Source organism: Aquarana catesbeiana, linkage group LG01 (genome assembly GCF_042186555.1).
Source record: "Aquarana catesbeiana isolate 2022-GZ linkage group LG01, ASM4218655v1, whole genome shotgun sequence".
Taxonomy (NCBI): Eukaryota; Metazoa; Chordata; class Amphibia; order Anura; family Ranidae; genus Aquarana; species Aquarana catesbeiana.
The window spans coordinates 340,177,320-340,190,412 of record NC_133324.1 but is presented as its reverse complement, the minus strand read 5'-3'; the positions used below and the strand labels follow the sequence as shown (position 1 = coordinate 340,190,412).

At 43.6% G+C, this 13,093-nt stretch overlaps 1 long non-coding RNA gene across 1 annotated transcript; it reads right to left on the bottom strand.

Moving 5' to 3' along the window:
* Nucleotides 1-1,755: 1,755 nt before the first annotated feature.
* Nucleotides 1,756-2,994, bottom strand: LOC141136486 (uncharacterized). The gene is made up of 2 exons (XR_012243678.1): nucleotides 2,877-2,994; nucleotides 1,756-2,319 (listed from the first exon to the last, which is right to left on the bottom strand). It is a non-coding gene; the product is annotated as an uncharacterized lncRNA (long non-coding RNA).
* Between the last annotated feature and the right edge of the window lie 10,099 nt (nucleotides 2,995-13,093).

The following is a 13,093-nucleotide window of genomic DNA, read 5'->3' as shown; positions in this document are numbered from 1 at the left end:
CTTCACTTTTTGTGATTCGGCACTGCGTCACTTTAACTGACAATTGCGCGGTTGTGCGGCGTTGTACCCAAACAAAATTGATGTCCTTTTTTTTCCCACGAACAGAGCTTTCTTTTGGTGGTATTTGATCGCCTCTGCGGTTTTTATTTTTTGCGCTATAAACAAAAAAAGAGCGACTATTTTGAAAAAAACGCATTATTTTTTACTTTTTGCTATAATAAATATCCCCCAAAAATATATAAAAAAACATTTTCTTTCCTCAGTTTAGGCCGATCGTATTCTTCTACATATTTTTGGTAAAAAAAACCCCGCAATAAGCGTATATTGATTGGTTTGCGCAAAATTTATAGCGTCTACAAAATGGGGATAGTTTTATGGCATTTTTATTTTTAATTTTTTTATTAGTAATGGTGGCTATCTGCGATTTTTATCAGGACTGCGACATTATGGCGGACACATCGGACATTTTTGACACTATTTTGGGACCATTGTCATTTATACAGCGATCAAATACAGCTATAAAAATGCATTGATTACTGTGTAAATGACACTGGCAGTGAAGGGGTTAACCACTAGGGGGCAGTGAAGGGGTTAAGTGTGTCCTAGGGAGTGATTCTAACTGTTAGGGGGCTGGACTTCAACACACAGGACAATGATCACAGCTCTCGATTAGAGAGAGCTGTGATCACTGTCCTGTCACTAGGCAGAACGGGGAAATGCTTTGATTACAAAAGCATCTCCCTGTTCTTCCTCTCCGTGACACGATCGCGGGCACCCGGCGGACATCGAGTCCACGGCAACCGTGGTCACGAAGATCACAGCGGGCGCGCGCCCGCGACACTGCTTCTTAAAGGGGATGTACTTGTACCACCTTTTGCCTACCAGCGCCATTCTGCCGATGTACATTGGCGTGCGCTGGTCGGCAAGCGGTTAAAGTTGAACTTTAGGGAAGAATGAAATCTTTCCTTGCAGTGAGGCTCCAGTGACCTGGTATGGTTCAGAAGAGAAGGGTGCATATGCTTGCTGTCTCCTTCCTTTCCCGGCCAGCCAGTGTGCATTTTCAAATAAGGGTTTGGTATAGCTTTTTAGGGGGGACCCTTGTGTGCTTTCTTTTTTACATGGGGTCTCCCTTAAAAACTATACCAGACCCTCATCCAGGATTAGGGTATGGTACGGATTTTTTAGGGGGTCCCCACACTTTGTTTTGTGGTTTTTTTTTGTATCGAGGCCCCCGCTTAAAATCTATTGCAGACGTCTATCTAAGATTATATATGATATGGTTTGGGCCCTACTGATTTTTTTTCACTGAATCATTGCCAGCTAGGATGCATATAGCCACGTGGCATCATTGGTTGTTATGATATGCAATAACAACCAATGACACTGTGCATCTGCCTGTGACCTGTGATGTAATTGGTTGCTAGGGTGCACACAGCTGGCCCTCACAGTGTTCCTGGTTGCTAGGACGCAGGCAGACACCAGTTGTCATTTAGTGGTGGTAGTGATACTGCCACTGAATGAATGATTTCTAACTACATCAACCAGAAGTTTTGCAGTAAGGTGCACTGGCTAATTATGGTCATTATTTTGCCTGTCCGGTGAACTGTGAGCATGTAAACTTCAGGTTGAACTCTACATCAACCCAAATTAAAAACTCATCTCTAATCTCCATATGTGGCAAAGTGGGAGCACAATTCAGAGACAGTTGTCTCCCTATAATAGGAAGTGCCTGAAGAAGGGATTCCATAGCAGAAGTACCAGATATTATTTTAATAAAAGCTGCATATTTACTTTTGATGTTACAAGTTAAAGCTTACAGTATATGAGATTTTACTGATCGAGTATAGATCTACTTTAAGGCTTTCTTAATATACATATATGTACTGAACATTCATTTCTTATTATAATATTTAGATGATGTTATTGGAAGTGGTCCATGAAGGTGAGCCCTTTTACTGTACAGTCATTGTTCAGGAGGTTATTGCATGTAGATGAAGTTCTTGCACAGGTCTTCCTGTCGGTTCATACACTGTGCCTCCACCGAGCAGAGATACAATGCAGAGTCAGATACAATGGAGTGCTGGATTTGCAGTAAACAGCTGCCCTTGTTTGGGAATAAAACGGTGAATCTTCCTTCTGGTTTGCTCTGTTCTGAAGCAACTTTTATGATGAGATCTGGACCACCTCCAGGGTTCAGCCTGTACCAGCTTAACCCAGAAAAACCAGGTGTTTTATATCCACAATATAGAGTCACATTTTCTCCTTCTGTGATGGTGATGGTGCTGTTCTGGTAATCTACAGAATTTTGGCAATGTACAGCTGAAAAACAAGAAATGAAGACTTCATAAACTGGGAAATAATACTTCATATTTACTGTCAGTGTGCATGACTTACTTACAATAGTCGGCATAACACAATAATTTATAAAAATGTACCAAGCTCAGCGTTGCTTAGCCAACCTTGGTTTTTCAATACATCGCATAATCACTGGATACTGAACTGCTTTTTTTAAAATCTTTTTGTGATTTTAAATGCTGTTATTATAAATATTAGTTTATCTGTATGTAGGCCCTGTTGGGGATGATAACTGATGTGAATAAATCTCTTTTCCCTGTAAAGTGCTTTGTAATATGTCAAGTGATATATAAATTGAGAAAATAAAATGTTAGGACAGATGGAATACATTATAAAGCATAACTAAAATAGTAGTAAAGCACATATCTGGCTTACACTAAAAAAAACAATATATTAAAGGAATATTATCTTAACCTGTCCTCAAAAATGAAACTTGGCTATGTTATTAATACATATAAAATCATGGGGTAAGTGACATGATTCTGCAGAGATGTGATTGGTCCTGAGAAAGGTAAACTTACAGGAAATCCAGAAAATTTCCAGTAAAACCAGACTCCATAGAGGGTACATTGTTGTGTCTCTTCTGCATGTAAGATCTTCAAGAAATGAATGTGATGTGTTCTGTACAAGATGAGAATGTAGCTAGTCATTCACCACAGGATACAGGATGGTGTTATCTGACCTACATTGTCACCAGATCATATGACTGCAACCCTGTATTTCAAGGTGCATGTTGTCTGTTTAATCCTTCAAATGATGATATAACAGAAAAGCCATCTCAGACTTTAAGGCTCGGTTCACATATATGCGATGCGAGAACCCGTGCGAATGAAGCACGAGTTCCCGCATCGCATAGGACTCGCAGGCAGTTCACACTGTGTTATGCGAACCACTGGGAGTGTCAATACAAAGTTAATGACACCCCCAGATCGGTTTGCATATCGCAGTGCGAACTGACAATTTGGACATGGATCAAATCGGATATGTGTGAACACTCATGCGATCCAATTCTGGTGCGGACCAAACAAAGGGTTCTGCACAACTTTTGTCCGAATGCGATGCAAATTCAGCCATACAATTTGTATGGCTGAATTTGCATCGCACAGACATCGCATGTGATTTGCACAGCGCACCAGTGTGAACCCAGTCTAGAGAAGAAAAGTACATACTCTGACACCTGGTATTGGTTACATTAAAATAATTTGTGTACAAGCTTTTAAGGAGCACCCCGTCCCCACTGCCAAGCATGATCACATGATATCCAGCGAAGAGGACCAATATTCATGAAATGCCCTGCTAAATTGTTGCATATTTAATCATGCTAATAATTATCATATATTTAATATTTTGTACATTGAGTATAAAAAGATACACATCATTTATGGAAATGTTGGGTTTTTTTTGCAAGTGCATGGTACAAAGAAGTCTGAAGGAATTTATAATAAAATATTTAGTATGATTTACATGTTCATGTTAAAAATGTGCATATAATCATCTCTTTAAAATGGACTGGAAATCAAATTAGTTTTTTTTTTTTGTTTTTTTAAAAAAAACCTTGCATACAATTTTAATCTGGGTTTATAGCCAAACTATTAGGATTTCTTTGAAACATAAAATATTGATCCTTACCATTTTCACAAGTTAATCTGCTGTGTTTAACCTCCCTGGCGGTATGATTATTTCAGATTTTTGCGTCTCAAAGCGGTACAATTATTTTGCATAGAAATTTGGCGTTTTATTGTAGGCCTGTAATTCTTAGCAATAACACACTTAAATATGTCCACCATGAGTCTAGTAGACATCCCAGGTATGATGAAGTTTGAAACACAAAATCATAAATTATAATATAATAAATATAAATAATTATAAAAAATAATAGTATAATAATAATAAAATACATTTCCCCACGATTCACTATCACTCAATTCTGCAAGTGTTCTAATTTACTATCGCTGTTTTCTAGCTGGTCTAAAGCCACTTTTGACATAAAAGGACACTTTTTGGTTGCTATGGACAATCTCCAGTTTCCAGGCAGAAAGAACAGTATATATAATATAAAACTGCATGCAGGGCATTGGACAAAGCATTGGGGACAAAAGGAATGTGAAATGACTTCATACAGTACTGTAAGCTTACAGCTTACAGTACTGTATGTGTTATGATTTTTACAGTTTTTTTAATTTGCCGCCAGGCTCCGCCCCTATGCATCGCAACGCTTGCAGGGAACGGAGCCTGGCACAGAGAGTCTTTGGGAGAAGGACACAGCCCGCAGACACAGCGGGGGACATCGCAGGATCCTGGGGACAAGGTAAGTATACCGCTCCAGGATCCTGCAATGCAATCCTGTGGCTCGGGGTTACTGCTAATGGTGCTGAAATTTAACCCCGAGCCCCACTCGGGAATACCGTCAGGGAGGCTACATTAGTCTCTAGTGTATTATCTTGCCCTACAACTGTGGTGGCAATGCTTCTACCTCACTTAAATGATTAATAAAACATAAAATAGGTGATTAAAACCTTTTGACTATATAGGAATCAACCCATGGAGTTGCAGCAATATTCTGTTTGTATCACTTACTTGATATCTTTGGAAACATCTTTGTTTTTAAGGTTTTGCCATCTACTTTCTGGTCGGTAATATCTGATTAACACAAGTTTCTTTTCTGTACAATATTAAGTTTAAATAAATGTGATTGTTATTCTTTTCGCACAGTTATCATTCGTTTTTAATTCTATCCGTGATAGCTGCAACTGCATGGGTTGATTCTTATATAGACAAAAGGTTTTAATCACTTATTTTATGTATCATTAATCTTTTAAGTGAGGTAGAAACATTGCCACCACACAACATACAGTAATTGTTGAATAATTACCTTGTCTACAGGCAATCACAGTTGTTTTGTATAATCATTTTGCAGCAAAACATCCAATAGCTTTATCTGTACATTGAAAAACAAGGTTGTGAAAAAATATTTAGATACAGTTTAACCTCCCTGGCGGTATGATTATTTCAGATTTTAGGTGCTGAAAGTGGTACCATTATTTTGCACAGAAATTTGGCGTTTTATATTGTAGGCCTGTAATTCTTAGGAATAGTTCACTTAAATCTGTCCAAACAAGAGTCTAGTAGACATCCCGGGTATGATAAAGTTTGAAAAACGAAATAAAAAATTATAATATAATAAATAACTATAAATAATTAAAACACATAATAATATAATAATAATAAAAATTATATAATAATGTAATCAAATCAAAAACACTGAAATTTGCTCAGTTCCAGAATTTTAGCTTTTATTACTTTTAGTGTTTGATGACGGATCTCCCCACAAATCACTATCGCTCAATTCTGCAAGTGATTATAATTTGTTATCGCTTTTTTCTAGCTGGTCTAAAACCACTTTTGATGTAAAGAGACAGTTTTGGTTGCTATGGACAATCTCCAGTTTCCAGGCAGAAAGAACAGTTTTATATATATAAAACTGCATGCAGGACACTGGGCAGACCACTAGGGACAAAGGGGATGTGTAGTTATTTGATACAGTACTGTAATCTGTAAGATTACAGTATGCTGTATCTATACTGTGTGTTTCACTTTTGAATTTGCCGCCGAACTCCGTCCCCGTGCGTCGCAACGCTCGCAGGGAACGGAGCTCGGCACTGTGAATCGAGCGAGACACAGCGGCTCGCCGATCACAGCGGAGAGACATCGCAGGAACCAGGGGACAAGGTAAGTAACCTCTTCCTGGATCCTGCGATGCAAGCCCGAGTCTGGCTCGGGGATACCGCTTTTGGTATGTAAAATCCACCCCGAGCCAGACTCGGGAATACCGCCAGGGGGGTTAAACAGCTAGCACCTCCTCCATAATTCCCTACACAAGATGTTGTGTGCTTAAAGTTCCAAGTATTGAGGGAGTGGATGTTCACTTTACTTGATACTAACACAGATAGCAAGATTACTTTTTTTGTGTTTTTGCAATTCAATCTAGTTTCATTTATTAGTGCAGATTTCAAATATCTGTTCCTGATGAGAATGTATGTTTGTACTGATGCTTTGATACATCAAGCCCAAACAGAGAATAAAGGAAAAAGCAAGATCCAGCCAGATCCAGCCCCATACACTAGGCATCCTATGTGTAAAGGCTAAGTTCACCTTAATAACATGTTACATGTTAGAGCACTGTGCCCCCACACATTGTAAAAGATGGGAAACATTGTTTGGTTCTCTAACTTTGCTGTAGCTGCGATCGCCAGCTTTTGTGATGGGGAAGAAAATGGGTGCAGTTCTGCTGGGGGGGGGGGGGGGGCAATCCCTGTTTCCAGGGGTGGAAGAGATGAGAAGGGCATCCAGCAGTGGGACAGAAGAGCAGGGGGGTTCAGTGTTGGGCCAGATGAGAAGGGGGTTACAGAGGTGGGACAGAAGAGCAGGGGGGTTACAGTGTTGGGCCAGATGAGAAGGGGGTTACAGTGGTGGGACAGATGAGAAGGGGGTTACAGTGGTGGAACAGATGAGAAGGGGGTTACAGTGGTGGCACAAATGAGAAGGGGGTTTAGTGGTGGGACAGATGAGAAGGGGGTTACAGTGGTGGGGAAGATGAGAAGGGGGTTACAGTGGTGGGGAAGATGAGAAGGGGGTTCAGTGAACCCCCTTCTCAGAAAAGCAGGGGGGTAGAGCAGTGGGACAGATGTGAAAGGAGGTTTATTGGTGGAACAGATGAGCAGGGGGTTACAGCGGTGGGGCAGGAGAGCAGGGGGTTTAAAACAGAGAGGAGATAAGGGCGCTCTGGTGGAGGTGGGTAGCTGGTCAGAGGGATGATAGTGATGAGATGGCACTTCTGGCAGCACTTTGGTTAGAGGAGAAGCAACTCTGAAGATATAAAAAAGGAAAAGAAAGGCGCCTCTAAGTGCAGTATGTAAAATTTAATAGAGTGTAACCTTGATATAACGGTGATGTCGACCAAGCTTGTTCCAGCCTAAGCAGCAGCCAAGAAGCTTCAATGAGGTATAAAACAGAGAGGAGATAAGGGCGCTCTGGTGGAGCTGGGTAGCTGGTCAGAGGGATGATAGTGATGAGATGGCACTTCTGGCAGCACTTTGGTTAGAAGAGAAGCACTCTATTAAATTTTACATACTGCACTTAGAGGTGCCTTTCTTTTCCTTTTTTATATCTATCAGGAGAGCAGGGGGGACAGAGGTGGGGCAGTAGAGCAGGGGGGTACAGAGGTGAGACAGGTGTGCAGGATGTACATTGGTGGGGCAGGTTACAGTGGTGGGGCAGATGAGCAGATGGGTTCAGTGTTAGGGCAGATGAGTAGGTGATTCAGTAGTGAGACAGAAGAGCATGGGGATACGACGGTGGAGCAGATGTGCAGGGAGGTACAGTGGTGGGGCAGATGAGAAAAGGGGTACATTTATGGGGCAAATTAGTAGGGGGTTACAGTGGTGGGAAAGATGAGCATGGGGGATGTTCCAGTGTTGGGCCAGATGGGAAGGGGGTTACAGTGGTGGAAAAGATGAGCAGGGGGGGTTCAGTGGTGGGGCAGATGTGAAAGGAGGTACATTGGTGGGACAGATGAGCAGGGGATTACAGTGGTTGGGCAGAAGAGCAGGGGGTACAGAGGTGGGGCAGATGTACAGGGGGGAACCATGGTGGGGCAGAGGAGAAAGAAGGTACATTGGTGGGACATATGAGCAGGGGATTACAGTGGTGGGGCAGAGGAGCAGGGGGTACAAAGGTGGGGCAGAGGGGTGCAAAGTAGAAAGGAGGTATATCAGTGGAACACATGAGCAGGGGGTTACAGTGCTGGGGCAGAGGAGCAGGGGGAACAAATGTGGGACAGATGTGCAGGAGGTGCAGTGGTCGGACAGATGAGATATGGGGTTACAGTGCTGGGGCAGATGAGCAGATAAGTTCAGTGTTTGAAACAGATGAGAAGATGGTTGAGCAGTGAGACAGAAGAGCACGGGGGTTTGGCGGTGGAGCAGATGTGCAGGGAGCTACAGTGGTGGGGAAGATGAGAAAGGGGGAACATTGGTGGGGCAGATGAGCAGGGGGTTACAGTGGTGGGACAGAAGAGCAGGGTGGTACAGTGGTGGGGCAGATGTACAGGGAATTACAGTGGTGGGGCAGATGTACAGGGGGTTACAGTGGTAGGAGAGATTTGCAGGAGGGACAGTGATCTGAGGTGTGAAGGTGCATGAATTGGGGCTGATCTGAGGCGTGAGAGTGCAGGATGTTAATTTCTTACTACTACTCAAGTAATTTACAGCATTTACTTTATAAAAAATCCTTTTCGCAATTGAGAGAGTGTGAAGTTAACTTTTTTTACCCATATTTGATAAAGATAAAGGTTGTACTGCAGAGTGTGTAGAAAGAGTGTGCTTTTCCTACATTCATACTCCTACTCTCTTACCCCTTAGAATGTTACTCCTAACCTTATGCCTCGTACACACGATCGGATTGTTCGCCAACAAAACTGTGGAATTTTGTCCAAAGGTCGTTGGCTCAAACTAGTCTTGCATACACATGGCCACACAAATGTTGGCCAACCATTACGAACGCAGTGACATACTAGACGTACTACGAGCCGATAAAAAGGAAGTTCACTAGTCACACGCCACCCTTTGGGCTCCTTCTGCTCATCTCGTGTTAGTAGAAGTTTGGTCAGTGTTGATTTTTCAGCCTTGTGCTTGTCAGTTAGTTTCTGTTTTTCAGGTTGTGCTTGTCGGTTCGTTTCTGTTTTTCAGTGCGTTCTTTTTAGTTTGCTTCTGATTTTCAGTGCGTGCTTGTCAGGTCGTTTCTGATTTTTTGTGCATTTTTGTGATTGTGCTGGTTTTGGGCTTGGAGTTATTGCTTTGACCTAAGTCCAATCCAGGAACAGGGGGAGGAGACGTTCTTGGACCAAGAATTGGTTGCTCAATCGTGACTAGGGATGAGCTTCGTGTTCGAGTCGAACCCATGTTCGACTCGAACGTTGTCTGTTCGCCCATTCGCCAAATTGCGAACGATATGGGCCGTTCGCGCCAAATTCGTGTGGCGCGTCACGGCCCATAATTCACTGCGGCATCGCAGTGCATTGCTGGCTGATGATTGGCCAAGCATGCACTATGACCCGCATGCTTGGCCAATCACAGCGCCGTCTGTAGAGAGAGCTGTAATTGGCCAAAGCCAGGGTGGCTTTGGCCAATTATGGCTCAGGGGGTTTAGTACACGCCCCACACTATATAAGGCCGCCTTCATGGCGGCCCTGTGTAGTGTGTTCCGGCGTTGAGAGACAGTGTCATTTGATTTAAGTTAGATAGATTAGGCAGGACAGTGATTCAGTTAGCTGCACTTGCAGTGTATTGTGTATATATATATGCATCCCAGGTGCAGAGGTTGCACTACACTAATGTGTAAATAATGTAGCTGCCTGCGGTAGTGATAGGATCAGGAAAACACCACCAACCTTCTACAGGTAGCTTTAGCTGAACACTGTGCAGAGGTCGCACTACACTAACGTGTAAATAATGTAGCTGCCTGCAGTAGTGATAGGATCAGGAAAACACCACCAACCTTCTACAGGTAGCTTTAGCTGGACACTGTGAAGAGGTCGCAAAAAATTAACTTGTAGCTTTTTTAGCTTAAAGTGATAAATGTGCCTTCGCGCTATCTAAAAATGTGTATCACAACAAAAATAGATTAAAAGTATATAGATTGCAGCAAAATCAGAAGTGTTCACAGTGACACCAATAAAAACTCAATAATAAAGGTGATTTCGCACATTGATTCAGTATATTAGGGATATCTCCTCTAAGTGTGATAAAGTGAAAGATGATAACAGGTCTATCAAAATCGCATAGAGTGCGTTCAATAAAAAATAAATAAATTATAAATTCATACTAGTAAAAACATGTATATATAAAGGGCTAGTAGAAATCTCAACGGTGCTAGTAGAATAATGTTAATAAATATTAATAATCAATCAAGTGAAATAGTGATAGTGATCATATAAATACCGTATTTATCGGCATATAACACGCACAGGCGTATAACACGCACATTCATATTACGAGGGAAGTTTCAGGAAAAAAAAAAAATTTTAAATGAAGCAAAATTAGAATCAGTTCCCATCTGCAGCCTCACCATTGCCATCAATGCAGCCCGATCAATGCCCATCTGCAGCCTCACAAGTGCCATCAATGCAGCCTCATCAGTCAACATCAATGCAGCCTCAGCATTGCCATCAATGCAGCAGCCTCACCACTGCCTTCAATGCAGCAGCCTCGACATTGCCATCAGTGCAGCCTGACTGATGCCAATCTGCAGCCTAGAGGGGACAGGGTGGGGGCGGGACGAGCGCCATCAGATTACATACAGTGAGAATCTCCTATGATAGACAGAGCACTGGTCCAATGCCGGACAAGGAGACGGGACTTCCTATTACAGAGGCCGCCAAGTAAACAGGAGATTCTCACTGTATGTAATTTGACGGGGCTCATCCCGCGCCTCTCCCTGTCCCCTCTGAGGCAGCTAAAATTGAAGTATCGGCGTATAACACGCACACGCTATTTGCGCCTGGTTTTCAGGGTGAAAAAGTGAGTGTTATACGCCAATAAATACAGTAATTCAATGTGCAATAAAACTAGTCCAAAAAGGAGGGGTTGGGTGAAAATGTCCGGTCCTCCTGGGGAATAATGGTGATTCAAAAAAGTCACAGGTGATGGAGAATGCACTTTATGCGATTTTCATAGACCTGTTATCATCTTTCACTTTATCACACTTAGAGGAGATATCCCTAATATACTGGATGAAAGCGCGAAATAACCTTTATTATTTAGCTTTTTTAGCTGCCTGCGGTAGTGATAGGATCAGGAAAACACCAACCTTCTACAGGTAGCTTTAACTGAACACTGTGCAGAGGTCGAACTACACTATGTAGTTTTAGCTGAACACTGTGAGGAGGACGCACTACACTAACTTGTAGCTTGTACCGCAGGCAGCTACATTATTTACACGTTAGTGTAGTGCGTCCTCAAAACAGTGTTCAGCTAAAACTACCTGTAGAAGGTTGGTGGTGTTTTCCTGATCCTGTCACTACCGCAGGCCGCTACATTAATCTAACGTTGGTGTGGTGCATCCTCTGCACAGTGTTCAGCTAAAGCTACCTGTTGCAGATTGGTGGTGTTCTCATACTACAGGCAGGAAGTTGATTCTGCTAGCTGCAGTATCAGTATATATATATATATATATATATATATCCCAGCTTAGTGCAGCTACATCTCACTGCAGGCCATTAGTGTGTCTGGAAGGCCAACAAGGAGAGGCAGACATTCACAAGCCAATAAAACAGGGCAAGCAGGCTCTGTGTCTAGAGGCAACAGTGCTGGTCGTGGACACGGTGCACCCTCATCAGCACGTGGCCGTGGGACACGCTTGGCCTTTTTTTCAGCAGCTGGCCGTGTTGAGCTGCAACATGCGGAAGACTTGGTCGAGTGGATGACCAAGCCGTCCTCATCCTCCTCATCCTCTCTCACCCATGCTCAGGGAACTTTGTCTGGCAAAGCAGCTGCCAACGCGGCCTCTTCCCTCGGCTCAATGGCATCAGTGACTCCTTCCCTAGCCCCACCATGTCCTCCTGAGGAGTCCCTCGAACTGTTTGACCAGTGTTGGGTACATGCTCCAGGAGGATGCCCAGCGTTTAGAAGGCTCTGATGATGATACTGAGGTAGATGAAGGCAGTAACGTGAGCATGGACAGAGGGGGTGCCCAAGAAGGACAGCAATCTGGCAGTCATGCTCCCCCTGCTGCAGCATACTGCCAGGTTTGCTCCAGTGATGAGGAGGGAGGGGATGATGAGGTCACTGACTCAACGTGGGTGCCTAATAGGAGAGAGGAGGAGGAGGAGAAGGAGGCACATCACCAACGAGACAGGATGCCCTCCAGGGGCCAGCCTAAGGGCAGCACACTGACTGCATCACACCGCAAAGCTCCGCATGTGAAGGGCGCTCCTGTCTCTGCGCGTTATTCCAAAAGTTCTTTGGTGTGGGCCTTTTTTGAGACGAGTGCATCAGTTCGCACCGCTGCTATTTGCAACATATGTCTCAAGCGTATCTCGCATGGCCAAAACATCTCCAGCTTGGGCACCACATGCTTGACCAGACATATGTTGACCTGCCATGCAGTTCATTGGCAAGCATACCTAAAAGACCCACACCAAAGAACAAAGAGGACCTCTCCTTGATCCTCATCAGCTGAGATCTCCAACCCCACTATACCTTCAGTCCTCTCTGAGACCTGCACTGAGAGGAATGAAGGTGTAGAATTAGGTGTGTCACAGCCAAGTACTTGTGGGCAATCTGCTTTCGGTACACCGACGTCAGATTGTACCAGGCAAATTTCCCTGCCCCAGCTGCTGCACCGCCGAAAGAAGTTCGCTCCCAGCCATCCACATGCCCAGTGGTTTAATGCTAGCTTGGCAAAATTGCTAGCACTTCAACTGCTACCTTTTCAGTTGGTAGACTCTGCCCCCTTCCGTGAGTTTGTGGAATGTGCGGTTCCTCAGTGGCAGGTACCCAAACGCCACTTTTTCTCACGGAAGGCGATTCCGGCTCTCTACCGGCATGTGGAAGGCAATGTCCATGCCTCGCTGGACAGGGCGGTCAGCGGTAAGGTGCATATTACCGCTGACTCATGGTCCAGCAGGCATGGACAGGGACGTTACCTAAGTTTCACCGCGCATTGGGTGACTCTGCTGGCA